Source organism: Chiloscyllium plagiosum, unplaced genomic scaffold (assembly GCF_037043375.1).
Source record: "Chiloscyllium plagiosum isolate Xiang-an unplaced genomic scaffold, Cpla_swu_hap1 HiC_scaffold_42, whole genome shotgun sequence".
Classification (NCBI taxonomy): Eukaryota; Metazoa; Chordata; class Chondrichthyes; order Orectolobiformes; family Hemiscylliidae; genus Chiloscyllium; species Chiloscyllium plagiosum.
Genome location: NW_028270180.1, coordinates 24,737,472 through 24,762,718, shown reverse-complemented (window position 1 = coordinate 24,762,718; position 25,247 = coordinate 24,737,472). Strand labels below are relative to the sequence as shown.

The 25,247-nt window shown below is 63.7% G+C and overlaps 1 protein-coding gene across 1 annotated transcript in view; it reads right to left on the bottom strand.

Annotated features, from left to right (window-relative positions):
- The window catches only part of znf609b (zinc finger protein 609b), a 328,373-nt gene extending 303,372 nt beyond the window's left edge, over window positions 1-25,001 (bottom strand). Inside the window, exon 1 of the mRNA XM_087981999.1 lies at window positions 24,578-25,001. The gene's annotated coding sequence lies outside the window, so the exon portion shown is untranslated. The remainder of the gene's footprint in view (window positions 1-24,577) is intronic.
- Window positions 25,002-25,247: the final 246 nt, after the last annotated feature.

Sequence of the window (25,247 nt, the reverse complement as noted above, 5' to 3'; positions counted from 1 at the left end):
GGACACGGAGCGGACTGACAGGTCCCGGACCGGAGTGTGAGGACACGGAGCGGACTGACAGGTCCCGGACCGGAGTGTGAGGACACAGAGCGGACTGACAGGTCCCGGACCGGAGCGTGAGGACACGGAGCGGACTGACAGATCCCGGACCGGAGCGTGAGGACACGGAGCGGACTGACAGGTCCCGGACCGGAGCGTGAGGACACGGAGCGGACTGACAGGTCCCGGACCGGAGCGTGAGGACACGGAGCGGACTGACAGGTCCCGGACCGGAGTGTGAGGACACGGAGCGGACTGACAGATCCCGGACCGGAGCGTGAGGACACGGAGCGGACTGACAGATCCCGGACCGGAGCGTGAGGACACGGAGCAGACTGACAGGTCACGGACCGGAGTGTGAGGACACGGAGCGGACTGACAGGTCCCGAAGCGGGGCGTGAGGACACGGAGCGGACTGACAGATCCCGGACCGGAGCGTGAGGACACGGAGCGGACTGACAGTTCCCGAACCGGAGTGTGAGGACACGGAGCGGACTGACAGATCCCAGACCGGAGTGTGAGGACACGGAGCGGACTGACAGATCCCGGACCGGAGCGTGAGGACACGGAGCGGACTGACAGATCCCAGACCGGAGCGTGAGGACACGGAGTGGACTGACAGATCCCGGACCGGAGCGTGAGGACACTGAGCGGACTGACAGGTCCCGGACCGGAGCGTGAGGACACGGAGTGGACTGACAGATCCCGGACCGGAGCGTGAGGACACGGAGTGGACTGACAGGTCCCGGACCGGAGTGTGAGGACACAGAGCGGACTGACAGGTCCCGGACCGGAGTGTGAGGACACGGAGTGGACTGACAGATCCCGGACCGGAGCGTGAGGACACGGAGTGGACTGACAGGTCCCGGACCGGAGCGTGAGGTCACGGAGTGGACTGACAGATCCCGGACCGGAGCGTGAGGACACGGAGTGGACTGACAGGTCCCGGACCGGAGTGTGAGGACACAGAGCGGACTGACAGGTCCCGGAACTGAGTGTGAGGACACGGAGCGGACTGACAGATCCCGGAACTGAGTGTGAGGACACGGAGTGGACTGACAGATCCCGGACGAGAGCGTGAGGACACGGAGGGGACTGACAGGTCCCGGAACTGAGTGTGAGGACACGGAGCGGACTGACAGGTCCCGGACCGGAGTGTGAGGACACGGAGCGGACTGACAGGTCCCGGAACTGAGTATGAGGACACGGAGCGGACTGACAGGTCGCGGAACTGAGTGTGAGGACACGGAGTGGACTGACAGATCCCGGACCAGAGCGTGAGGACACGGAGGGGACTGACAGGTCCCGGACCGGAGTGTGAGGACACGGAGCGGACTGACAGATCCCGGACCGGAGCGTGAGGACACGGAGGGGACTGACAGGTCCCGGACCGGAGTGTGAGGACACGGAGCGGACTGACAGGTCCCGGAACTGAGTGTGAGGACACGGAGCGGACTGACAGGTCCCGGAACTGAGTGTGAGGACACGGAGTGGACTGACAGATCCCGGACCGGAGCGTGAGGACACGGAGCGGACTGACAGGTCCCGGACCGGAGCGTGAGGACACGGATCCGACTGACAGGTCCCGGACCAGATTGTGAGGACACGGAGCGGACTGACAGGTCCCGGAACTGAGTGTGAGGACACGGAGGGGACTGACAGGTCCCGGACCGGAGTGTGAGGACACGGAGCGGACTGACAGGTCCCGGAACTGAGTGTGAGGACACGGAGGGGACTGACAGGTCCCGGACCGGAGTGTGAGGACACAGAGCGGACTGACAGGTCCCGGACCGGAGCGTGAGGACACGGAGCGGACTGACAGGTCCCGGAACTGAGCGTGAGGACACGGAGTGGACTGACAGGTCCCAGAACTGAGTGTGAGGACACGGAGCGGACTGACAGGTCCCGGAACTGAGTGTGAGGACACGGAGCGGACTGACAGATCCCGGACCGGAGCGTGAGGACACGGAGGGGACTGACAGGTCCCGGACCAGAGTGTGAGGATACGGAGTGGACTGACAGATCCCGGACCGGAGCGTTAGGACACGGAGCGGACTGACAGATCCCGGACCGGAGTGTGAGGGCACGGAGCGGACTGACAGGTCCCGGACCGAAGTGTGAGGACACGGAGCGGACTGACAGGTCCCGGACCGGAGTGTGAGGACACGGAGCGGACTGACAGATCACGGACCGGAGCGTGACGACACGGAGCGGACTGACAGATCACGGACCGGAGTGTGAGGACACGGAGCAGACTGACAGATCCCGGACCGGAGTGTGAGGACACGGAGCGGACTGACAGATCCTGGACCGGAGTGTGAGGACACGGAGCGGACTGACAGGTCCCGGACCGGAGTGTGAGGACACAGAGCGGACTGACAGGTCCCGGACCGGAGCGTGAGGACACGGAGCGGACTGACAGATCCCGGACCGGAGCGTGAGGACACGGAGCGGACTGACAGGTCCCGGACCGGAGCGTGAGGACACGGAGCGGACTGACAGGTCCCGGACCGGAGCGTGAGGACACGGAGCGGACTGACAGGTCCCGGACCGGAGTGTGAGGACACGGAGCGGACTGACAGATCCCGGACCGGAGCGTGAGGACACGGAGCGGACTGACAGATCCCGGACCGGAGCGTGAGGACACGGAGCAGACTGACAGGTCACGGACCGGAGTGTGAGGACACGGAGCGGACTGACAGGTCCCGAAGCGGGGCGTGAGGACACGGAGCGGACTGACAGATCCCGGACCGGAGCGTGAGGACACGGAGCGGACTGACAGTTCCCGAACCGGAGTGTGAGGACACGGAGCGGACTGACAGATCCCGGACCGGAGTGTGAGGACACGGAGCGGACTGACAGATCCCGGACTGGAGCGTGAGGACACGGAGCGGACTGACAGATCCCAGACCGGAGCGTGAGGACACGGAGTGGACTGACAGATCCCGGACCGGAGCGTGAGGACACTGAGCGGACTGACAGGTCCCGGACCGGAGCGTGAGGACACGGTGGACTGACAGATCCCGGACCGGAGCGTGAGGACACGGAGTGGACTGACAGGTCCCGGACCGGAGTGTGAGGACACAGAGCGGACTGACAGGTCCCGGACCGGAGTGTGAGGACACGGAGTGGACTGACAGATCCCGGACCGGAGTGTGAGGACACGGAGTGGACTGACAGGTCCCGGACCGGAGCGTGAGGACACGGAGTGGACTGACAGGTCCCGGACCGGAGCGTGAGGTCACGGAGTGGACTGACAGATCCCGGACCGGAGCGTGAGGACACGGAGTGGACTGACAGGTCCCGGACCGGAGTGTGAGGACACAGAGCGGACTGACAGGTCCCGGAACTGAGTGTGAGGACACGGAGCGGACTGACAGATCCCGGAACTGAGTGTGATGACACGGAGTGGACTGACAGATCCCGGACGAGAGCGTGAGGACACGGAGGGGACTGACAGGTCCCGGAACTGAGTGTGAGGACACGGAGCGGACTGACAGGTCCCGGACCGGAGTGTGAGGACACGGAGCGGACTGACAGGTCCCGGAACTGAGTGTGAGGACACGGAGCGGACTGACAGGTCGCGGAACTGAGTGTGAGGACACGGAGTGGACTGACAGATCCCGGACCGGAGCGTGAGGACACGGAGGGGACTGACAGGTCCCGGACCGGAGTGTGAGGACACGGAGCGGACTGACAGGTCCCGGAACTGAGTGTGAGGACACGGAGCGGACTGACAGGTCCCGGACCGGAGCGTGAGGACACGGAGGGGACTGACAGGTCCCGGACCGGAGTGTGAGGACACGGAGCGGACTGACAGATCCCGGAACTGAGTGTGAGGACACGGAGCGGACTGACAGGTCCCGGAACTGAGCGTGAGGACACGGAGGGGACTGACAGGTCCCGGACCGGAGTGTGAGGACATGGAGCGGACTGACAGATCCCGGACCTGAGTGTGAGGACATGGAGCGGACTGACAGGTCCCGGACCGGAGTGTGAGGACACGGATCCAACTGACAGGTCCCGGACCGGAGTGTGAGGACACGGAGCCGACTGACAGATCCCGGACCGGAGTGTGAGGACACGGAGCCGACTGACAGATCCCGGACTGGAGTGTGAGGACACGGAGCGGACTGACAGATCCCGGAACTGAGTGTGAGGACACGGAGTGGACTGACAGATCCCGGACGAGAGCGTGAGGACACGGAGTGGACTGACAGATCCCGGACCGGAGCGTGAGGACACGGAGCAGACTGACAGGTCCCGGACCGGAGTGTGAGGACACAGAGCGGACTGACAGGTCCCGGACCGGAGTGTGAGGACACGGAGCGGACTGAGAGATCCCGGACCGGAGTGTGAGGACACGGAGTGGACTGACAGATCCCGGACCGGAGTGTGAGGACACGGAGCGGACTGACAGGTCCCAGACTGGAGCGTGAGGACACGGAGCGGACTGAGAGATCCCAGACCGGAGCCTGAGGACACGGAGCGGACTGACAGATCCCGGACCGGAGCGTGAGGACACGGAGCGGACTGACAGGTCCCGGACCGGAGCGTGAGGACACGGAGCGGACTGACAGGTCCCGGACCGGAATGTGAGGACACAGAGCGGACTGACAGGTCCCGGACCGGAGTGTGAGGACACGGAGCGGACTGACAGGTCCCGGACCGGAGTGTGAGGACACGGAGCGGACTGACAGGTCCCGGACCGGAGCGTGAGGACACGGAGCGGACTGACAGGTCCCGGACCGGAGTGTGAGGACACGGAGCGGACTGACAGATCCCGGACCGGAGCGTGAGGACATGGAGCGGACTGACAGATCCCGGACCTGAGTGTGAGGACATGGAGCGGACTGACAGGTCCCGGACCGGAGTGTGAGGACACGGATCCAACTGACAGGTCCCGGACCGGAGTGTGAGGACACGGAGCCGACTGACAGATCCCGGACCGGAGTGTGAGGACACGGAGCCGACTGACAGATCCCGGACTGGAGTGTGAGGACACGGAGCCGACTGACAGATCCCGGACCGGAGTGTGAGGACACGGAGTGGACTGACAGATCCCGGACCGGAGCATGAGGACGCAGAGCGGACTGACAGATCCCGGACCAGAACGTGAGGACACGGAGCGGACAGACAGGTCCCGGACCGGAGTGTGAGGACACGGAGCGGACTGACAGGTCCCGGACCGGAGTGTGAGGACACGGAGTGGACTGACAGGTCCCGGACCGGAGCCTGAGGACACGGAGCGGACTGACAGATTCCGGACCTGAGTGTGAGGACACGGAGCAGGCTGACAGATCCCGGACCGGAGTGTGAGGACACGGAGCGGACTAACAAGTCCCGGACCGGAGCATGAGGACACGGAGCGGACTGACAGATCCTGGACCGGAGCGTGAGGACACAGAGCAGACTGAGAGATCCCGGACCGGAGCGTGAGGACACGGAGCGGACTGACAGATCCCGGACCGGAGTGTGAGGACACGGAGCGGACTGACAGGTCCCGGAAGGAGTGTGAGGACACGGAGCGGACTGACAGATCCCGGACCGGAGTGTGAGGACACGGAGCGGACTGACAGATCCCGGACCGGAGCGTGAGGACACGGAGCGGACTGACCGGTCCCGGAACTGAGTGTGAGGACACGGAGCGGACTGACAGATCCCGGACCGGAGTGTGAGGACACGGAGCGGACTGACAGGTCCCGGACCGGAGTGTGAGGACACGGAGCGGACTGACAGGTCCCGGACCGGAGCGTGAGGACACGGAGCGGACTGACAGATCCCGGACCGGAGCGTGAGGACACGGAGCGGACTGACAGGTCCCGGACCGGAGCGTGAGGACACGGAGCGGACTGACAGGTCCCGGACCGGAGCGTGAGGACACGGAGCGGACTGACAGGTCCCGGACCGGAGTGTGAGGACACGGAGCGGACTGACAGATCCCGGACCGGAGCGTGAGGACACGGAGCGGACTGACAGATCCCGGACCGGAGCGTGAGGACACGGAGCAGACTGACAGGTCACGGACCGGAGTGTGAGGACACGGAGCGGACTGACAGGTCCCGAAGCGGGGCGTGAGGACACGGAGCGGACTGACAGATCCCGGACCGGAGCGTGAGGACACGGAGCGGACTGACAGTTCCCGAACCGGAGTGTGAGGACACGGAGCGGACTGACAGATCCCGGACCGGAGTGTGAGGACACGGAGCGGACTGACAGATCCCGGACCGGAGCGTGAGGACACGGAGCGGACTGACAGATCCCAGACCGGAGCGTGAGGACACGGAGTGGACTGACAGATCCCGGACCGGAGCGTGAGGACACTGAGCGGACTGACAGGTCCCGGACCGGAGCGTGAGGACACGGAGTGGACTGACAGATCCCGGACCGGAGCGTGAGGACACGGAGTGGACTGACAGGTCCCGGACCGGAGTGTGAGGACACAGAGCGGACTGACAGGTCCCGGACCGGAGTGTGAGGACACGGAGTGGACTGACAGATCCCGGACCGGAGCGTGAGGACACGGAGTGGACTGACAGGTCCCGGACCGGAGCGTGAGGTCACGGAGTGGACTGACAGATCCCGGACCGGAGCGTGAGGACACGGAGTGGACTGACAGGTCCCGGACCGGAGTGTGAGGACACAGAGCGGACTGACAGGTCCCGGAACTGAGTGTGAGGACACGGAGCGGACTGACAGATCCCGGAACTGAGTGTGAGGACACGGAGTGGACTGACAGATCCCGGACGAGAGCGTGAGGACACGGAGGGGACTGACAGGTCCCGGAACTGAGTGTGAGGACACGGAGCGGACTGACAGGTCCCGGACCGGAGTGTGAGGACACGGAGCGGACTGACAGGTCCCGGAACTGAGTGTGAGGACACGGAGCGGACTGACAGGTCGCGGAACTGAGTGTGAGGACACGGAGTGGACTGACAGATCCCGGACCAGAGCGTGAGGACACGGAGGGGACTGACAGGTCCCGGACCGGAGTGTGAGGACACGGAGCGGACTGACAGATCCCGGACCGGAGCGTGAGGACACGGAGGGGACTGACAGGTCCCGGACCGGAGTGTGAGGACACGGAGCGGACTGACAGGTCCCGGAACTGAGTGTGAGGACACGGAGCGGACTGACAGGTCCCGGACCGGAGCGTGAGGACACGGAGGGGACTGACAGGTCCCGGACCGGAGTGTGAGGACACGGAGCGGACTGACAGATCCCGGAACTGAGTGTGAGGACACGGAGCGGACTGACAGGTCCCGGAACTGAGCGTGAGGCCACGGAGGGGACTGACAGGTCCCGGACCGGAGTGTGAGGACATGGAGCGGACTGACAGATCCCGGACCTGAGTGTGAGGACATGGAGCGGACTGACAGGTCCCGGACCGGAGTGTGAGGACACGGATCCAACTGACAGGTCCCGGACCGGAGTGTGAGGACACGGAGCCGACTGACAGATCCCGGACCGGAGTGTGAGGACACGGAGCCGACTGACAGATCCCGGACTGGAGTGTGAGGACACGGAGCGGACTGACAGATCCCGGAACTGAGTGTGAGGACACGGAGTGGACTGACAGATCCCGGACGAGAGCGTGAGGACACGGAGTGGACTGACAGATCCCGGACCGGAGTGTGAGGACACAGAGCGGACTGACAGGTCCCGGACCGGAGTGTGAGGACACGGAGCGGACTGAGAGATCCCGGACCGGAGTGTGAGGACACGGAGTGGACTGACAGATCCCGGACCGGAGTGTGAGGACACGGAGCGGACTGACAGGTCCCAGACTGGAGCGTGAGGACACGGAGCGGACTGAGAGATCCCAGACCGGAGCCTGAGGACACGGAGCGGACTGACAGATCCCGGACCGGAGCGTGAGGACACGGAGCGGACTGACAGGTCCCGGACCGGAGCGTGAGGACACGGAGCGGACTGACAGGTCCCGGACCGGAATGTGAGGACACAGAGCGGACTGACAGGTCCCGGACCGGAGTGTGAGGACACGGAGCGGACTGACAGGTCCCGGACCGGAGTGTGAGGACACGGAGCGGACTGACAGGTCCCGGACCGGAGCGTGAGGACACGGAGCGGACTGACAGATCCCGGACCGGAGTGTGAGGACACGGAGCGGACTGACAGATCCCGGACCGGAGTGTGAGGACACGGAGCGGACTGACAGATCCCGGACCGGAGCGTGAGGACATGGAGCGGACTGACAGATCCCGGACCTGAGTGTGAGGACATGGAGCGGACTGACAGGTCCCGGACCGGAGTGTGAGGACACGGATCCAACTGACAGGTCCCGGACCGGAGTGTGAGGACACGGAGCCGACTGACAGATCCCGGACCGGAGTGTGAGGACACGGAGCCGACTGACAGATCCCGGACTGGAGTGTGAGGACACGGAGCCGACTGACAGATCCCGGACCGGAGTGTGAGGACACGGAGTGGACTGACAGATCCCGGACCGGAGCATGAGGACGCAGAGCGGACTGACAGATCCCGGATCGGTGCGTGAGGACATGGAGCGGACTGACAGATCCCTGACCAGAACGTGAGGACACGGAGCGGACAGACAGGTCCCGGACCGGAGTGTGAGGACACGGAGCGGACTGACAGGTCCCGGACCGGAGTGTGAGGACACGGAGTGGACTGACAGGTCCCGGACCGGAGCCTGAGGACACGGAGCGGACTGACAGATTCCGGACCGGAGTGTGAGGACACGGAGCAGGCTGACAGATCCCGGACCGGAGTGTGAGGACACGGAGCGGACTAACAAGTCCCGGACCGGAGCATGAGGACACGGAGCGGACTGACAGATCCTGGACCGGAGCGTGAGGACACAGAGCAGACTGAGAGATCCCGGACCGGAGCGTGAGGACACGGAGCGGACTGACAGATCCCGGACCGGAGTGTGAGGACACGGAGCGGACTGACAGGTCCCGGAAGGAGTGTGAGGACACGGAGCGGACTGACAGATCCCGGACCGGAGTGTGAGGACACGGAGCGGACTGACAGATCCCGGACCGGAGCGTGAGGACACGGAGCGGACTGACCGGTCCCGGAACTGAGTGTGAGGACACGGAGCGGACTGACAGATCCCGGACCGGAGTGTGAGGACACGGAGCGGACTGACAGGTCCCGGACCGGAGTGTGAGGACACGGAGCGGACTGACAGGTCCCGGACCGGAGTGTGAGGACACAGAGCGGACTGACAGGTCCCGGACCGGAGCGTGAGGACACGGAGCGGACTGACAGATCCCGGACCGGAGCGTGAGGACACGGAGCGGACTGACAGGTCCCGGACCGGAGCGTGAGGACACGGAGCGGACTGACAGGTCCCGGACCGGAGCGTGAGGACACGGAGCGGACTGACAGGTCCCGGACCGGAGTGTGAGGACACGGAGCGGACTGACAGATCCCGGACCGGAGCGTGAGGACACGGAGCGGACTGACAGATCCCGGACCGGAGCGTGAGGACACGGAGCAGACTGACAGGTCACGGACCGGAGTGTGAGGACACGGAGCGGACTGACAGGTCCCGAAGCGGGGCGTGAGGACACGGAGCGGACTGACAGATCCCGGACCGGAGCGTGAGGACACGGAGCGGACTGACAGTTCCCGAACCGGAGTGTGAGGACACGGAGCGGACTGACAGATCCCGGACCGGAGTGTGAGGACACGGAGCGGACTGACAGATCCCGGACCGGAGCGTGAGGACACGGAGCGGACTGACAGATCCCAGACCGGAGCGTGAGGACACGGAGTGGACTGACAGATCCCGGACCGGAGCGTGAGGACACTGAGCGGACTGACAGGTCCCGGACCGGAGCGTGAGGACACGGAGTGGACTGACAGATCCCGGACCGGAGCGTGAGGACACGGAGTGGACTGACAGGTCCCGGACCGGAGTGTGAGGACACAGAGCGGACTGACAGGTCCCGGACCGGAGTGTGAGGACACGGAGTGGACTGACAGATCCCGGACCGGAGCGTGAGGACACGGAGTGGACTGACAGGTCCCGGACCGGAGCGTGAGGTCACGGAGTGGACTGACAGATCCCGGACCGGAGCGTGAGGACACGGAGTGGACTGACAGGTCCCGGACCGGAGTGTGAGGACAGAGCGGACTGACAGGTCCCGGAACTGAGTGTGAGGACACGGAGCGGACTGACAGATCCCGGAACTGAGTGTGAGGACACGGAGTGGACTGACAGATCCCGGACGAGAGCGTGAGGACACGGAGGGGACTGACAGGTCCCGGAACTGAGTGTGAGGACACGGAGCGGACTGACAGGTCCCGGACCGGAGTGTGAGGACACGGAGCAGGCTGACAGATCCCGGACCGGAGTGTGAGGACACGGAGCGGACTAACAAGTCCCGGACCGGAGCATGAGGACACGGAGCGGACTGACAGATCCTGGACCGGAGCGTGAGGACACAGAGCAGACTGAGAGATCCCGGACCGGAGCGTGAGGACACGGAGCGGACTGACAGATCCCGGACCGGAGTGTGAGGACACGGAGCGGACTGACAGGTCCCGGAAGGAGTGTGAGGACACGGAGCGGACTGACAGATCCCGGACCGGAGTGTGAGGACACGGAGCGGACTGACAGATCCCGGACCGGAGCGTGAGGACACGGAGCGGACTGACCGGTCCCGGAACTGAGTGTGAGGACACGGAGCGGACTGACAGATCCCGGACCGGAGTGTGAGGACACGGAGCGGACTGACAGGTCCCGGACCGGAGTGTGAGGACACGGAGCGGACTGACAGGTCCCGGACCGGAGTGTGAGGACACAGAGCGGACTGACAAGTCCCGGACCGGAGCGTGAGGACACGGAGCGGACTGACAGATCCCGGACCGGAGCGTGAGGACACGGAGCGGACTGACAGGTCCCGGACCGGAGCGTGAGGACACGGAGCGGACTGACAGGTCCCGGACCGGAGCGTGAGGACACGGAGCGGACTGACAGGTCCCGGACCGGAGTGTGAGGACACGGAGCGGACTGACAGATCCTGGACCGGAGCGTGAGGACACGGAGCGGACTGACAGATCCCGGACCGGAGCGTGAGGACACGGAGCAGACTGACAGGTCACGGACCGGAGTGTGAGGACACGGAGCGGACTGACAGGTCCCGAAGCGGGGCGTGAGGACACGGAGCGGACTGACAGATCCCGGACCGGAGCGTGAGGACACGGAGCGGACTGACAGTTCCCGAACCGGAGTGTGAGGACACGGAGCGGACTGACAGATCCCGGACCGGAGTGTGAGGACACGGAGCGGACTGACAGATCCCGGACCGGAGCGTGAGGACACGGAGCGGACTGACAGATCCCAGACCGGAGCGTGAGGACACGGAGTGGACTGACAGATCCCGGACCGGAGCGTGAGGACACTGAGCGGACTGACAGGTCCCGGACCGGAGCGTGAGGACACGGAGTGGACTGACAGATCCCGGACCGGAGCGTGAGGACACGGAGTGGACTGACAGGTCCCGGACCGGAGTGTGAGGACACAGAGCGGACTGACAGGTCCCGGACCGGAGTGTGAGGACACGGAGTGGACTGACAGATCCCGGACCGGAGCGTGAGGACACGGAGTGGACTGACAGGTCCCGGACCGGAGCGTGAGGTCACGGAGTGGACTGACAGATCCCGGACCGGAGCGTGAGGACACGGAGTGGACTGACAGGTCCCGGACCGGAGTGTGAGGACACAGAGCGGACTGACAGGTCCCGGAACTGAGTGTGAGGACACGGAGCGGACTGACAGATCCCGGAACTGAGTGTGAGGACACGGAGTGGACTGACAGATCCCGGACGAGAGCGTGAGGACACGGAGGGGACTGACAGGTCCCGGAACTGAGTGTGAGGACACGGAGCGGACTGACAGGTCCCGGACCGGAGTGTGAGGACACGGAGCGGACTGACAGGTCCCGGAACTGAGTGTGAGGACACGGAGCGGACTGACAGGTCGCGGAACTGAGTGTGAGGACACGGAGTGGACTGACAGATCCCGGACCAGAGCGTGAGGACACGGAGGGGACTGACAGGTCCCGGACCGGAGTGTGAGGACACGGAGCGGACTGACAGATCCCGGACCGGAGCGTGAGGACACGGAGGGGACTGACAGGTCCCGGACCGGAGTGTGAGGACACGGAGCGGACTGACAGGTCCCGGAACTGAGTGTGAGGACACGGAGCGGACTGACAGGTCCCGGACCGGAGCGTGAGGACACGGAGGGGACTGACAGGTCCCGGACCGGAGTGTGAGGACATGGAGCGGACTGACAGATCCCGGACCTGAGTGTGAGGACATGGAGCGGACTGACAGGTCCCGGACCGGAGTGTGAGGACACGGATCCAACTGACAGGTCCCGGACCGGAGTGTGAGGACACGGAGCCGACTGACAGATCCCGGACCGGAGTGTGAGGACACGGAGCCGACTGACAGATCCCGGACTGGAGTGTGAGGACACGGAGCGGACTGACAGATCCCGGAACTGAGTGTGAGGACACGGAGTGGACTGACAGATCCCGGACGAGAGCGTGAGGACACGGAGTGGACTGACAGATCCCGGACCGGAGTGTGAGGACACAGAGCGGACTGACAGGTCCCGGACCGGAGTGTGAGGACACGGAGCGGACTGAGAGATCCCGGAACGGAGTGTGAGGACACGGAGTGGACTGACAGATCCCGGACCGGAGTGTGAGGACACGGAGCGGACTGACAGGTCCCAGACTGGAGCGTGAGGACACGGAGCGGACTGAGAGATCCCAGACCGGAGCCTGAGGACACGGAGCGGACTGACAGGTCCCGGACCGGAGCGTGAGGACACGGAGCGGACTGACAGGTCCCGGACCGGAATGTGAGGACACAGAGCGGACTGACAGGTCCCGGACCGGAGTGTGAGGACACGGAGCGGACTGACAGGTCCCGGACCGGAGCGTGAGGACACGGAGTGGACTGACAGGTCCCGGACCGGAGTGTGAGGACACGGAGCGGACTGACAGGTCCCGGACCGGAGCGTGAGGACACGGAGCGGACTGACAGGTCCCGGACCGGAGCGTGAGGACACGGAGCGGACTGACAGGTCCCGGACCGGAGTGTGAGGACACGGAGCGGACTGACAGATCCCGGACCGGAGCGTGAGGACATGGAGCGGACTGACAGATCCCGGACCTGAGTGTGAGGACATGGAGCGGACTGACAGGTCCCGGACCGGAGTGTGAGGACACGGATCCAACTGACAGGTCCCGGACCGGAGTGTGAGGACACGGAGCCGACTGACAGATCCCGGACCGGAGTGTGAGGACACGGAGCCGACTGACAGATCCCGGACTGGAGTGTGAGGACACGGAGCCGACTGACAGATCCCGGACCGGAGTGTGAGGACACGGAGTGGACTGACAGATCCCGGACTGGAGTGTGAGGACACGGAGCCGACTGACAGATCCCGGACCGGAGCATGAGGACGCAGAGCGGACTGACAGATCCCGGATCGGTGCGTGAGGACACGGAGCGGACTGACAGATCCCTGACCAGAACGTGAGGACACGGAGCGGACAGACAGGTCCCGGACCGGAGTGTGAGGACACGGAGCGGACTGACAGGTCCCGGACCGGAGTGTGAGGACACGGAGTGGACTGACAGGTCCCGGACCGGAGCCTGAGGACACGGAGCGGACTGACAGATTCCGGACCGGAGTGTGAGGACACGGAGCAGGCTGACAGATCCCGGACCGGAGTGTGAGGACACGGAGCGGACTAACAAGTCCCGGACCGGAGCATGAGGACACGGAGCGGACTGACAGATCCTGGACCGGAGCGTGAGGACACAGAGCAGACTGAGAGATCCCGGACCGGAGCGTGAGGACACGGAGCGGACTGACAGATCCCGGACCGGAGTGTGAGGACACGGAGCGGACTGACAGGTCCCGGAAGGAGTGTGAGGACACGGAGCGGACTGACAGATCCCGGACCGGAGTGTGAGGACACGGAGCGGACTGACAGATCCCGGACCGGAGCGTGAGGACACGGAGCGGACTGACCGGTCCCGGAACTGAGTGTGAGGACACGGAGCGGACTGACAGATCCCGGACCGGAGTGTGAGGACACGGAGCGGACTGACAGGTCCCGGACCGGAGTGTGAGGACACGGAGCGGACTGACAGGTCCCGGACCGGAGTGTGAGGACACAGAGCGGACTGACAGGTCCCGGACCGGAGCGTGAGGACACGGAGCGGACTGACAGATCCCGGACCGGAGCGTGAGGACACGGAGCGGACTGACAGGTCCCGGACCGGAGCGTGAGGACACGGAGCGGACTGACAGGTCCCGGACCGGAGCGTGAGGACACGGAGCGGACTGACAGGTCCCGGACCGGAGTGTGAGGACACGGAGCGGACTGACAGATCCCGGACCGGAGCGTGAGGACACGGAGCGGACTGACAGATCCCGGACCGGAGCGTGAGGACACGGAGCAGACTGACAGGTCACGGACCGGAGTGTGAGGACACGGAGCGGACTGACAGGTCCCGAAGCGGGGCGTGAGGACACGGAGCGGACTGACAGATCCCGGACCGGAGCGTGAGGACACGGAGCGGACTGACAGTTCCCGAACCGGAGTGTGAGGACACGGAGCGGACTGACAGATCCCGGACCGGAGTGTGAGGACACGGAGCGGACTGACAGATCCCGGACCGGAGCGTGAGGACACGGAGCGGACTGACAGATCCCAGACCGGAGCGTGAGGACACGGAGTGGACTGACAGATCCCGGACCGGAGCGTGAGGACACTGAGCGGACTGACAGGTCCCGGACCGGAGCGTGAGGACACGGAGTGGACTGACAGATCCCGGACCGGAGCGTGAGGACACGGAGTGGACTGACAGGTCCCGGACCGGAGTGTGAGGACACAGAGCGGACTGACAGGTCCCGGACCGGAGTGTGAGGACACGGAGTGGACTGACAGATCCCGGACCGGAGCGTGAGGACACGGAGTGGACTGACAGGTCCCGGACCGGAGCGTGAGGTCACGGAGTGGACTGACAGATCCCGGACCGGAGCGTGAGGACACGGAGCGGACTGACAGGTCCCGGACCGGAGTGTGAGGACACAGAGCGGACTGACAGATCCCGGAACTGAGTGTGAGGACACGGAGTGGACTGACAGATCCCGGACGAGAGCGTGAGGACACGGAGGGGACTGACAGGTCCCGGAACTGAGTGTGAGGACACGGAGCGGACTGACAGGTCCCGGACCGGAGTGTGAGGACACGGAGCGGACTGACAGGTCCCGGAACTGAGTGTGAGGACACGGAGCGGACTGACAGGTCCCGGAACTGAGTGTGAGGACACGGAGCGGACTGACAGGTCCCGGAACTGAGTGTGAGGACACGGAGCGGACTGACAGATCCCGGAACTGAGTGTGAGGACACGGAGTGGACTGACAGATCCCGGACGAGAGCGTGAGGACACGGAGGGGACTGACAGGTCCCGGAACTGAGTGTGAGGACACGGAGCGGACTGACAGGTCCCGGACCGGAGTGTGAGGACACGGAGCGGACTGACAGGTCCCGGAACTGAGTGTGAGGACACGGAGCGGACTGACAGGTCGCGGAACTGAGTGTGAGGACACGGAGTGGACTGACAGATCCCGGACCAGAGCGTGAGGACACGGAGGGGACTGACAGGTCCCGGACCGGAGTGTGAGGACACGGAGCGGACTGACAGATCCCGGACCGGAGCGTGAGGACACGGAGGGGACTGACAGGTCCCGGACCGGAGTGTGAGGACACGGAGCGGACTGACAGGTCCCGGAACTGAGTGTGAGGACACGGAGCGGACTGACAGGTCCCGGACCGGAGCGTGAGGACACGGAGGGGACTGACAGATCCCGGACCGGAGCGTGAGGACACGGAGCGGACTGACAGATCCCGGACCGGAGCGTGAGGACAAGGAGGGGACTGACAGATCCCGGACCGGAGTGTGAGGACACGGAGCGGACTGACAGATCCCGGAACTGAGTGTGAGGACACGGAGCGGACTGACAGGTCCCGGAACTGAGCGTGAGGACACGGAGGGGACTGACAGGTCCCGGACCGGAGTGTGAGGACACAGAGCGGACTGACAGATCCCGGACCGGAGCGTGAGGACACGGAGCGGACTGACAGGTCCCGGAACTGAGTGTGAGGACACGGAGTGGACTGACAGATCCCGGACCGGAGCGTGAGGACACGGAGCGGACTGACAGGTCCCGGACCGGAGCGTGAGGACACGGATCCGACTGACAGGTCCCGGACCAGATTGTGAGGACACGGAGCGGACTGACAGGTCCCGGAACTGAGTGTGAGGACACGGAGGGGACTGACAGGTCCCGGACCGGAGTGTGAGGACACGGAGCGGACTGACAGGTCCCGGAACTGAGTGTGAGGACACGGAGGGGACTGACAGGTCCCGGACCGGAGTGTGAGGACACAGAGCGGACTGACAGGTCCCGGACCGGAGCGTGAGGACACGGAGCGGACTGACAGGTCCCGGAACTGAGCGTGAGGACACGGAGTGGACTGACAGGTCCCAGAACTGAGTGTGAGGACACGGAGCGGACTGACAGGTCCCGGAACTGAGTGTGAGGACACGGAGCGGACTGACAGATCCCGGACCGGAGCGTGAGGACACGGAGGGGACTGACAGGTCCCGGACCAGAGTGTGAGGATACGGAGTGGACTGACAGATCCCGGACCGGAGCGTTAGGACACGGAGCGGACTGACAGATCCCGGACCGGAGTGTGAGGGCACGGAGCGGACTGACAGGTCCCGGACCGAAGTGTGAGGACACGGAGCGGACTGACAGGTCCCGGACCGGAGTGTGAGGACACGGAGCGGACTGACAGATCACGGACCGGAGCGTGACGACACGGAGCGGACTGACAGATCCCGGACCGGAGTGTGAGGACACGGAGCAGACTGACAGATCCCGGACCGGAGTGTGAGGACACGGAGCGGACTGACAGATCCTGGACCGGAGTGTGAGGACACGGAGCGGACTGACAGGTCCCGGACCGGAGTGTGAGGACACAGAGCGGACTGACAGGTCCCGGACCGGAGCGTGAGGACACGGAGCGGACTGACAGATCCCGGACCGGAGCGTGAGGACACGGAGCGGACTGACAGGTCCCGGACCGGAGCGTGAGGACACGGAGCGGACTGACAGGTCCCGGACCGGAGCGTGAGGACACGGAGCGGACTGACAGGTCCCGGACCGGAGTGTGAGGACACGGAGCGGACTGACAGATCCCGGACCGGAGCGTGAGGACACGGAGCGGACTGACAGATCCCGGACCGGAGCGTGAGGACACGGAGCAGACTGACAGGTCACGGACCGGAGTGTGAGGACACGGAGCGGACTGACAGGTCCCGAAGCGGGGCGTGAGGACACGGAGCGGACTGACAGATCCCGGACCGGAGCGTGAGGACACGGAGCGGACTGACAGTTCCCGAACCGGAGTGTGAGGACACGGAGCGGACTGACAGATCCCGGACCGGAGTGTGAGGACACGGAGCGGACTGACAGATCCCGGACCGGAGCGTGAGGACACGGAGCGGACTGACAGATCCCAGACCGGAGCGTGAGGACACGGAGTGGACTGACAGATCCCGGACCGGAGCGTGAGGACACTGAGCGGACTGACAGGTCCCGGACCGGAGCGTGAGGACACGGAGTGGACTGACAGATCCCGGACCGGAGCGTGAGGACACGGAGTGGACTGACAGGTCCCGGACCGGAGTGTGAGGACACAGAGCGGACTGACAGGTCCCGGACCGGAGTGTGAGGACACGGAGTGGACTGACAGATCCCGGACCGGAGCGTGAGGACACGGAGTGGACTGACAGGTCCCGGACCGGAGCGTGAGGTCACGGAGTGGACTGACAGATCCCGGACCGGAGCGTGAGGACACGGAGTGGACTGACAGGTCCCGGACCGGAGTGTGAGGACACAGAGCGGACTGACAGGTCCCGGAACTGAGTGTGAGGACACGGAGCGGACTGACAGATCCCGGAACTGAGTGTGAGGACACGGAGTGGACTGACAGATCCCGGACGAGAGCGTGAGGACACGGAGGGGACTGACAGGTCCCGGAACTGAGTGTGAGGACACGGAGCGGACTGACAGGTCCCGGACCGGAGTGTGAGGACACGGAGCGGACTGACAGGTCCCGGAACTGAGTGTGAGGACACGGAGCGGACTGACAGGTCGCGGAACTGAGTGTGAGGACACGGAGTGGACTGACAGATCCCGGACCAGAGCGTGAGGACACGGAGGGGACTGACAGGTCCCGGACCGGAGTGTGAGGACACGGAGCGGACTGACAGATCCCGGACCGGAGCGTGAGGACACGGAGGGGACTGACAGGTCCCGGACCGGAGTGTGAGGACACGGAGCGGACTGACAGATCCCGGAACTGAGTGTGAGGACACGGAGCGGACTGACAGGTCCCGGAACTGAGCGTGAGGACACGGAGGGGACTGACAGGTCCCGGACCGGAGTGTGAGGACACAGAGCGGACTGACAGGTCCCGGAACTGAGTGTGAGGACACGGAGGGGACTGACAGGTCCCGGACCGGAGTGTGAGGACACAGAGCGGACTGACAGGTCCCGGAACTGAGTGTGAGGACACGGAGTGGACTGACAGATCCCGGACCGGAGCGTGAGGACACGGAGCGGACTGACAGGTCCCGGACCGGAGCGTGAGGACACGGATCCGACTGACAGGTCCCGGACCAGATTGTGAGGACACGGAGCGGACTGACAGGTCCCGGAACTGAGTGTGAGGACACGGAGGGGACTGACAGGTCCCGGACCGGAGTGTGAGGACACGGAGCGGACTGACAGGTCCCGGAACTGAGTGTGAGGACACGGAGGGGACTGACAGGTCCCGGACCGGAGTGTGAGGACACAGAGCGGACTGACAGGTCCCGGACCGGAGCGTGAGGACACGGAGCGGACTGACAGGTCCCGGAACTGAGCGTGAGGACACGGAGTGGACTGACAGGTCCCAGAACTGAGTGTGAGGACACGGAGCGGACTGACAGGTCCCGGAACTGAGTGTGAGGACACGGAGCGGACTGACAGATCCCGGACCGGAGCGTGAGGACACGGAGCGGACTGACAGGTCCCGGACCGGAGCGTGAGGACACGGAGCGGACTGACAGGTCCCGGACCGGAGCGTTAGGACACGGAGCGGACTGACAGATCCCGGACCGGAGCGTGAGGACACGGAGCGGACTGACAGGTCCCGGACCGGAGCGTTAGGACACGGAGCGGACTGACAGATCCCGGACCGGAGTGTGAGGGCACGGAGCGGACTGACAGGTCCCGGACCGGAGCCTGAGGACATGGAGCGGACTGACAGGTCCCGGACCGAAGTGTGAGGACACGGAGCGGACTGACAGGTCCCGGACCGGAGTGTGAGGACACGGAGCGGACTGACAGATCACGGACCGGAGCGTGACGACACGGAGCGGACTGACAGATCCCGGACCGGAGTGTGAGGACACGGAGCAGACTGACAGATCCCGGACCGGAGTGTGAGGACACGGAGCGGACTGACAGATCCTGGACCGGAGTGTGAGGACACGTAGTGGACTGAGAGATTCCGGACCGGAGTGTGAGAACACGGAGCGGACTGACAGATCCCGGACCGGAGCGTGAGGACAAGGAGCGGACTGACAGGTCCCGGAACTGAGTGTGAGGACACGGAGTGGACTGACAGATCCCGGACCGGAGTGTGAGGACACGGAGCGGACTGACAGGTCCCGGACCGGAGCGTGAGGACACGGATCCGACTGACAGGTCCCGGAACTGAGTGTGAGGACACGGAGGGGACTGACAGGTCCCGGACCGGAGTGTGAGGACACAGAGCGGACTGACAGGTCCCGGACCGGAGCGTGAGGACACGGAGCGGACTGACAGGTCCCGGACCGGAGCGTGAGGACACGGAGCGGACTGACAGGTCCCGGACCGGAGTGTGAGGACACGGAGCGGACTGACAGATCCTGGACCGGAGTGTGAGGACACGGAGCAGACTGACAGATCCCGGACCGGAGTGTGAGGACACGGAGCGGACTGACAGATCCTGGACCGGAGTGTGAGGACACGTAGTGGACTGAGAGATTCCGGACCGGAGTGTGAGAACACGGAGCGGACTGACAGATCCCGGACCGGAGCGTGAGGACAAGGAGCGGACTGACAGGTCCCGGAACTGAGTGTGAGGACACGGAGTGGACTGACAGATCCCGGACCGGAGTGTGAGGACACGGAGCGGACTGACAGGTCCCGGACCGGAGCGTGAGGTCACGGATCCGACTGACAGGTCCCGGAACTGAGTGTGAGGACACGGAGGGGACTGACAGGTCCCGGACCGGAGTGTGAGGACACAGAGCGGACTGACAGGTCCCGGACCGGAGCGTGAGGACACGGAGCGGACTGACAGGTCCCGGAACTGAGTGTGAGGACACGGAGGGGACTGACAGGTCCCGGACCGGAGTGTGAGGACACAGAGCGGACTGACAGGTCCCGGACCGGAGCGTGAGGACACGGAGCGGACTGACAGGTCCCGGAACTGAGCGTGAGGACACGGAGTGGACTGACAGGTCCCGGAACTGAGTGTGAGGACACGGAGCGGACTGACAGGTCCCGGAACTGAGTGTGAGGACACGGAGTGGACTGACAGATCCCGGACCGGAGTGTGTGGACACGGAGCGGACTGACAGATCCCGGAACTGAGTGTGAGGACACGGAGCGGACTGACAGATCCCGGACCGGAGCGTGAGGACACGGAGGGGACTGACAGGTCCCGGACCAGAGTGTGAGGACACGGAGTGGACTGACAGATCCCGGACCGGAGCGTTAGGACACGGAGCGGACTGACAGATCCCGGACCGGAGTGTGAGGGCACGGAGCGGACTGACAGGTCCCGGACCGAAGTGTGAGGACACGGAGCGGACTGACAGGTCCCGGACCGGAGCGTGAGGACACGGAGCGGACTGACAGATCACGGACCGGAGCGTGACGACACGGAGCGGACTGACAGATCTCGGACCGGAGTGTGAGGACACGGAGCAGACTGACAGATCCCGGACCGGAGTGTGAGGACACGGAGCGGACTGACAGATCCTGGACCGGAGTGTGAGGACACGTAGTGGACTGAGAGATTCCGGACCGGAGTGTGAGAACACGGAGCGGACTGAGAGATCCCGGACCGGAGCGTGAGGACACGGAGCGGAATGACAGATCCCGGACCGGAGCGTGAGGACACGGAGCGGAATGACAGATCCCGGACCGGATCGTGAGGACACGGAGCGGACTGACAGGTCCCGGACCGGATCGTGAGGACACGGAGCGGACTGACAGATCCCGGACCGGAGTGTGAGGACACGGAGCGGACTGACAGATCCTGGACCGGAGTGTGAGGACACGTAGTGGACTGAGAGATTCCGGACCGGAGTGTGAGAACACGGAGCGGACTAAGAGATCCCGGACCGGAGCGTGAGGACACGGAGCGGAATGACAAGTCCCGGACCGGAGCGTGAGGACACGGAGCGGACTGACAGGTCCCGGACCGGAGTGTGAGGACACAGAGCGGACTGACAGATCCCGGACCGGATCGTGAGGACACGGAGCGGACTGACAGGTCCCGGACCGGAGCGTGAGGACACAGAGCGGACTGACAGATCCCGGACCGGAGCGTGAGGACACGGAGCATACTGACAGATCCCGGACCGGAGCGTGAGGACACGGAGCGGACTGACAGGTCCCGGACCGGAGCGTGAGGACACGGTGCGGACTGACAGATCCCGGACCGGAGCGTGAGGACACGGAGCGGACTGACAGATCCCGGACCGGAGCGTGAGGACACGGAGCGGACTGACAGGTCCCGGATCGGAGCGTGAGGACATGGAGCGGACTGACAGATCCCGGACCGGAGTGTGAGGACACGGAGTGGACTGACAGGTCCCAGACCAGAGCCTGAGGACACGGAGCGGACTGACAGATCCCGGACCGGAGCGTGAGGACACGGAGCGGACTGACAGATCCCGGACCGGAGTGTGAGGACACGGAGCGGACTGACAGGTCCCGGACCGGAGCATGAGGACACGGAGCGGACTGACAGGTCCCGGACCGGAGTGTGAGGACACGGAGCGGACTGACAGATCCCGGACCGGAGCATGAGGACACGGAGCGGACTGACAGGTCCCGGACCGGAGCATGAGGACGCGGAGCGGACTGACAGATCCCGGACCGGAGCGTGAGGACACGGAGCCGACTGACAGATCCCGGACCGGAGCGTGAGGACACGGAGCCGACTGACAGATCCCGGACCGGAGCGTGAGGACACGGAGCGGACTGAGAGATCCCGGACTGGAGTGCGAGGACACGGAGCGGACTGACAGATCCCGGCCCGGAGCGTGAGGACACGGAGCGGACTGACAGATCCCGGACCGGAGCGTGAGGACACGGAGCGGACTGCGAGATTCCGGACCGGAGCGTGAGGACACGGAGCGGACTGACAGATCCCGGACCGGAACCTGAGGACACGGAGCGGACTGACAGATCCCGGACCGGAGCGTGAGGACATGGAGCGGACGGAGAGATCCCGGACCGGAGCGTGAGGACACGGAGCCGACTGACAGATCCCGGACCGGAGCGTGAGGACACAGAGCGGACTGACAGATCCCGGACCGGAGCGTGAGGACACGGAGCAGACTGACAGATCCCGGACCGGAGCGTGAGACCGCGGAGCGGACTGACAGATCCCGGACCGGAGCGTGAGACCGCGGAGCGGACTGACAGATCCCGGACCGGAGCGTGAGACCGCGGAGCGGACTGACAGATCCCGGACCGGAGCGTGAGGACACGGAGCCGACTGACAGATCCCGGACCGGAGCGTGAGGACACAGAGCGGACTGACAGGTCCCGGACCGGAGCGTGAGGAAACTGAGCGGACTGACAGATCCCGGACCGGAGCGTGAGACCGCGGAGCGGACTGACAGATCCCGGACCGGAGCGTGAGGACACGGAGCCGACTGACAGATCCCGGACCGGAGCGTGAGGACACAGAGCGGACTGACAGGTCCCGGACCGGAGCGTGAGGAAACTGAGCGGACTGACAGATCCCGGACCGGAGCGTGAGACCGCGGAGCGGACTGACAGATCCCGGAATAGAGTCTGGGAACACGGAGTGGACTGACAGATCCCCTCACTGAGGCTGAGGCAGCAAACACGGACTGGAGTCCGGGGACTCGGAGTGGACTTACAGATCCCAGAACAGCGTGTGGGAACATGGAGCAGACTCAGATCCCGGAACAGAGTCCGGTGACTTGGAGCGGAATCAGATCTCGGAATGGAGTACGGAAACACAGAGCAGACTCAGATCCCAGAACAGAGTACGGGTGCTCGGAGCAGACCGACAGATCCTGAAGCAAAGTGACAGATCCCAGAATGGACTGACAGATCCCGGAACAGAGTAACAGATCCCAGAATTGACTGACAGATTCCCGGAGCAAAATGACAGATCCCAGAGTGGACTGAGAGATTCTTAAATCACATGTCAGACTGTGATAAAAGGAGCATGGTGACAAATCCCACAGAGAGTCTGGATGTACAGAGGCAAGTGCTAAAACCCAGAGCTAAGTGTGGAAACACAGAGTGAAGCCGAGTTACATGAAGTGGGTCAAAAACAACATAGAACATAGACGTGTACAGCACAGGAAGGATCCCTTCAGCCCATGATGTGCCGATCATGACACCAAATTAAACTAACTCCTGCTGCCTGCCCTTGGTCCATATCCCTCTATTCCTTGTGTACCCATGTAATTATCTAAAAGCCCCTTAAATGCCCCTATCATATCTGCCTCTACCACCACCCCTGGCAGCGCGTTCCAGACTCCTACCACTCTCTCTTTGTAAAAAGAAACTTGCCCCTCATATCTCTCTTTGCACTTTCTCCCTCTCACCTTAAATGCATGCCCCCTCGTATTAGACATTTCAACTCTGGGAGAAAGATTCTGACCGTCAACTCTATCTATGCATTTCGTAATTTTATAGACTTCTATCAGAACTCTCCCTAACCTCCACCTCTACAGAGAAAACAACTTGAGTTTTTCCGGACTCTCATTAGAGCTCATACCCTCTAATGCAGGCAGAATCTGGTAAACCTCTTCTGAACCCTCTCCAAAGCCTCCACATCCTTCCTGTAGTGTGCAACCAGAATTGAACACAATATCTCAGTATGCCCTGAACAAAATCTTATAAAGCTGCAATACGACATCCTGACCCTTGTACTCAATTCCCCGAATAAAGGCAAACATGCCATATCCTTTCTTTACCTCCCTATCTACTTCAGCGGCCACTTTCAGAGAGTTATGGACATGAACCCCAAGATCTCCCTGTACATCAATGCTGTTCAGGGTCCTGCCATTAGCCGTAAACTTTTCCTTAACATTTGATCTCCCAAAGTGCAGCACCTCACACTTACTCAGATTAAACTCCAGCTGCCATTTCTCCGCCCATATGTGCAACTGATCAATATCCCACTGCGTACTTTGACAACCTTCGACACCATCCATGACACCATTGATCTGCAAGATGTATCATCTGCTTAAGACATAGAAGTAGAAATAGGCCTTTCGGCCCATCGAGTCTATTTGAGCATGGCTGTAATGTTTCTCAATTCCATCATCCTGGAGCCAGAGTGGTCTATGCAAACACGAAGCCAAATGATTAACAAAAATAGAAATTGCTGGAAAAGCTGTACAGGTCTGGCAGCATCTGTGGCGAGGAATCAGAGTTAGTGTTTCAGATCAAGCGACCCTTCCTCAGAATTGGAGGCACGGTGAACGATAAATCTGAGTGACAAATCCCAGAGTGGAATCAAAAAATGTAAGGTAGGTTCTGGAGACTGAGAGGGGAATCACAAAACCCTGAACTTCAGAAATACAGAGTTGACTGACAAAGCCCAAGGCGATCTACCAAAACGTGAAGCAGAGTGACAAATCCTGGAGGGGAATGTGGAAACACAGAGCAGAGTATTGAGGTACAGAGTAGGGTCATAGAACTCAGAGTAGAATCTGAAAACCCAGAGGCTGAGGCAGTGAACCTGAATTGAAGATTGGAAACACAGACGGAGGTAACAAAACCCGGAGTAG